We start from the raw sequence: 5,695 nt of genomic DNA, 5'->3' as shown, positions 1-5,695 counted from the left end.
CAAATGGCTGCAATATAACAAAGAGTGAAAAATTGAAGGGGGTCTGAATACTTTCCGTACCCACTGTATATGGTAAGATGATTTCTTTAAGTTTTCCTCTTTCATGGATAGATCGTTTCATCTTGCCGTGTAAATGTGTTTAAATTCTTAATAAAGAATTTAAGAATTAAAATATTTTAATCGTTGGTAGTGAATTGCACTGACTCTCTCACGAAAACTGAATCACAGTTTCAAGGCATGTGATTGGCTGCTCATTACTGATGTCAGACATTCATGTGCACGCTGCTACATTTCTACAAACCTGATGAAGAAACAAACTCATCCTGATCTTGCATTTTTGTTTTTAACTGTTTTGGGTTGCATTTACTATTATAATAATTAATAACTACGATTTTGGTGGGTCAAACTGACTCTAATTGATTTTATTACAATTCATCAAAAATCGCACTATGAAAAAATAGTAAATAGCAAACAGAGCTAATCAGAATGATAAAAAAATTGTGTGTTTTTTTTTTTTTAATTGCATTTAATAGTTTCGTTTTCAAATACAATATACAGAAATAAAATTGAATTTTTTTCAAATGTTTTCTTACATTTGTGTTTTTGGAAGTGGATTTTTTTTATGTCTGGTCTCACTGGAATATAGAGGCACAATTAACATACACGATTTTAACAGAACGGCTGGGTTTATGCAGTGGCTCAAATGGCTAATTGATGTTTTGTGTTTTATCTGAGGAAAAAAGGAACTAGAGGAATGTGCTTTAAACCAGTTATTAGAGAGGCAGGCGGGTTTAATCAGGTCTTGCACACATGCGGGTCAGTAATTAGAGAGCTGTAATGTCAGCAGCAACGGCTGCAGTTTGGTTGCTTTCACACAAACACACACTTTGTAGATTCACTATGATCTATTTTACATAATACCAATTAGGGTTTCTCCAGCACATTCTGCATCTAAAAACAGGGTTTGGAGTAAGACATCAATCATTGTCTGATTGATTGTACAAACACAGACATTTATTGGACTGAAAAAGGTCTAAGTCTGGCCTAGTGATGCAGGACTGTGTGTTACGGACATTGAGGAAAGTGTAATAAAATCACAGAGAGACGCTTCAGTCTCACACCACGACCGTGTAACTCATTAAATGTGTTAGATTACCAGACGTGAGAGTCTAACGGCTAATAGTCTTAATGATCCAGACACGTCTGACGGAGCAGGAGGGAGTTTAACGTCTCATCCGTGTCTGAGAACATGAGAAACATATGAAAGATTACAGGATAAACATTAAAGCACTGGAACATTCTTCAGCAATCTGCAGAAAAACGAAGACAAAAATGAATAAAAAATAGAGTGAATAAATAAAAAAAAATAGAGAATCAACAAAAACAAATGAAAAAAAAATTTAATTAAATTTGCAAATAAATGAAAGAAAAAATTAAAAGAGCAGAGGAAAAAGAAAATAATTAAGAATATAAAAGAAAAAGAATGTGCGTAAGAGCAAAACAAAAATAAATTGAATAATGAACAAACGAACAAAAAATGAATGGAAGAAAAAATAAGAACGAACAAAGAAATGAAAAAGAACAGAAGAAAATTAATTAACAAAGAGTAAACAAAATAAAAAAAAATAAATGAAAGAATAATTCAACAAACAGAAAAAGAGCGGAAGAAATAAACACAAGAATTGACAAATAATAATAAAAACAACAGAAAAAGTACAAAAGAGCAAGAGAATAAAGGAAAGAGTGAACAATGAAGAATTAAGAAAAGAACAAGAAATTAATGAAAGAAAAAATAATGACACACAAAAATTAACAAAAGAACAAACTAGAACAAAAGAATAAAAAAGCTAGAACAAATAAAAACAAACAACAACAAAACAAAGAGAAAAAGAACAGAAGAAATAAAAACAACAGATGAAGTACGAAAGAGCAAGAGAACGAATGAGTGAACAAATTGAAGAATAAAGAAAACAAAATATCTCAAAGAAAAATAATAACAAATTAATTAGAACAATAGAACAAACGAGTGAACGAAAGGTACAACAAATAAAAATGAATGAATTAAAGAATAATTTAACAAACAGAAAAAGAGCGGAAGAAATACACATAAGAATGAAAGAGCAAATAAGAACAAGAGAAAAAGAGCAAGAGAACGAACGAAAGATTGAACAAATTGAAAAGTAAACAAAAGAACCAGAATATATGAAAGAAAAAATAAGAGTGAACAAACAAAAGAGCAAGAAACTGAATAAATAAGAAAATATGAATTTTGAAAAAATCTAAAGAGTGAATGCACTGAAAAAAGAATGAATAAAAAAGGATAAAACTAAAATAAAAAAGAAGAACAACAGAACAAACAAAAGTTGAAAAAGGACAGCCGTTACCTGTTCTTCATCATCATCATCATCATTTTATGAAACACAGTCCTCTCACAATCAGAAACACGACGGCTTTACTTTAAAACACAAGGACTGAGTTTATGGACTTAGTCTCGATTTGTCCCAGACTCGTACAGAAGCATATACGGCGCACACATGCATCCTCAGTGTGTTTAGTGCCCGTAATTACCTTTAAAGATGGCTCCCCATAAATCAGCGGGCAATTGTTGTGCAGGACTTCTTCATTTGTTGATGAAATATTTCTCAATCCTGTAGAACTGCAGCACGGCAGCAACACCAGATTCATCATGCACACACTAGATCGGATTATCTTTATAAAGGCCCGTGGAACGAGCTGCTTTTGAGATGCATTCACATGTTTACAGGTACAGCGTCTCTGGCCTGCAGTGCAGATGCTGTTTGCTCACAGATTACAGATCAGCACAACATCTAACACATGCATTATCATTAAAAATTACCAACCATGCTTTCCACTTCAGCTCCGAAGCTTCTTTTTGAGCATCAAGTGACTTTAAATGCGTGCATATGCTTCGAACCCCCTCTTTAGGACTAATTGCTGTTTATAGACTCCTTTGAAGGCCTTTGATTCATCGCTGCGTTCACAAGCACAGTTATAGCAAACACTATGTGAACAGAAAGCTGTAGACTCAAATAAAACGCTGAAATCAACAGCTGTAACGGGGAACGGTCCTGTAACGTTTACTAAAGGTTATGTAGGACATGCTCTTAAAATAATGTTTATGGAACGTTCTAAATATTTGATGGAATGTTTGAGAGGAAACGTTCTCGGAACGTCCTTATAATGTTATTAGTACTTGATGAATGTTCTCATAACGTTGAGGAAACGTTTTGTTTTTGTGATTTTTATTGATATTTTCTGAATGTTTTTGTAATGTTCATGGAGCACCCATACAAAGGTTTTTGTTTTTGCTGAATGTTCTTATAATGTTACAGTAATGCACCAACACACCTACAACACACAAATGGCAAAACAGTTAATTTCATGTTCAAAATACACTAAAAAAACACTAATTTTCAAAATACAATAATACATTAACACAATACACTACGACTACCAAAACACTGCAAACATGTCTCAAAATCAAATAATTATTCCAAAACACTAACAACAGGAACATTTAGTCCATCATAGCACAATGTGTATATATATATATTTATAAAACGGAGAGTTCCGGTCCTTGATTCTGATTGGCTGAGCCACGTTCAAAGCTGTTGTAAATTACTCTACAAACACACACCTTTGTTTACGTTTGTGTGTTGCTTGTCAACCACTTTGTTGCAACCACAACTGTTTTAATATTAATATAATAATATATTATATAATAATACTATATAATAATATTATATTATATATATATTACATAAAAGAAAAAAAAAAACATATATTTCATCCTGAAAAAAAATTTAATTTATATTTTATATTAAAAACAGGTCATATTTCATCCTAAAAATTGAGAGAATTAACATATTATGCTTTGCAGTTAAAATATTTCAAAATGCAAAAGGCCTTAATGGTCGTTAAACAAGCTTAATTTATGCTAGAATAATTTCATAATTTATATAATTATATAAATATTTTCCTTTACAGTTTTGATCAGATTCACCCATAAAAAAAGTTTTTTTCCGACGTTATTCAAACTTCACCTGATTTAATTGTAATCAAAGTAATTTATTACATTTTAAAGCAATTGAAATGCAATTTGTGGTCAAATATCTGTACATAATGACTATTAATAAGAATTATTTAGAATAATGACTTTATTTTATTTGCTAAGTAACCGTGTATCAAGCGTGATGTAACGTACAGTTATCGTATGTGACGCACGTACAGTAACGCACAGATGATCATCACCGTAGAATAACCCTCTCCACTTCACTTTATCATCGCTTACACAACCTTACGAAACACTAACACAACCAAAACCAGCATAAACACGGTGGAGATGAATCAAGAGTTTCAATTTCAGTCAGGAAAGTCTGCGTTCCCTCAGGAATGTGTTCGTGTCTTTATTGTTGTTTCATGTGTTTCAGGCTTTGAGCTTCATTGGTCCTGCTTTCATCTGATGTTCAGTCTCCTCTCCTCCGTCCCAACCGTGTCGTCCCCTCCATCTGCAGAGCTTTAAAGCTTTAATACTCACCGGTGGCTAGTCGTGATTTAGTGTCACGTGCTTCCGTGAAATATTCCATAATTTAAAGTCTCTTCACTTATTCATGCTGGCTTTTGTGTTGGCTCCCGTGTGGGAGAATGAAGCTCAGGGACGAGAGATGGTCTCTAAAAGCATTTATCAGAATCGCTACAATCAGCCTTCATCTGCTTCTGCCAAACAGACCTTGACATTCAACTGAAGAGCTGCAAGAAAATAACAGTTTTTCAATCAATAATATGAGTTTGCTCAGAAAAGCGGGCGGTGAGATGCCTTTAAACCACTTTTAGATTGAAGATGCAGGTAAAAAGCATGCTTTAAAACACAAAGAGGTGATTTTTCTTCAATGCTTCATGTAATATGGCTTACTGGACATGCTCAAACCTGTTCTTATACAGGACTAGCTCACCTGAAAATGAAAACTTTGATAGCACAGTTTGAACAAAATGGAACTTTCTGGAATATTCTTCACATGTTTCTGTATGGACTGCTTTTATGGTGCTTTTTTGTAATTTTGTTAGGTTTGAATATGAGAACAATCAAATGTAACGTTTTCAAAATGATAGAATGGAATGTTCCTCAGAACCAAGAAGAAACATTTTTGAACGGTTTAAAACACATTCAGAAATAACATTCTATAGCGGTTTCAAAATGATCAAATGGAATCTTCCTCTAACGTTTACATAACCAAGAAAAAAAAAAAAGTTCTTTAAATATAAAAAAGTGGTGTTTTAAACGTTGAGAGAACATTCAAATATAATGTTTTCATAGCTGTTTCAAAACATTCAACTTTCAAAAAATTCACATAACCAAGTAGAAACGTTTTTCATACGTTATTAATATGTTCTTAATACGTAAAACCAACTTTAGATAGAAAATGCAGGTAAACAACATGCTATAAAACACAAAGAGGTGATTTTTCTTCAATGCTTTATGTAATATGACTTATTGGACATGCTCAAACCTGTGCAAAGTTTGATAGCGAAGTTTGAATAAATGGAATATTCTTGAATATTCTTCACATATTTCTGTATGGACTATTTTTTTATTAATTATTTTATTTTATTTAAAAAATGTAAATTAAAAAAATTATTAAAATTTTTTTTTTTAATTAATTATTTTATTTTGTAT

This window comes from Sinocyclocheilus anshuiensis, unplaced genomic scaffold (assembly GCF_001515605.1).
Source record: "Sinocyclocheilus anshuiensis isolate Anshui unplaced genomic scaffold, SAMN03320099.WGS_v1.1 scaffold2470, whole genome shotgun sequence".
NCBI classification, from domain to species: domain Eukaryota; kingdom Metazoa; phylum Chordata; class Actinopteri; order Cypriniformes; family Cyprinidae; genus Sinocyclocheilus; species Sinocyclocheilus anshuiensis.
The sequence above is the reverse complement of the archived record's forward strand: the minus strand, read 5'-3'. Positions refer to the sequence as shown.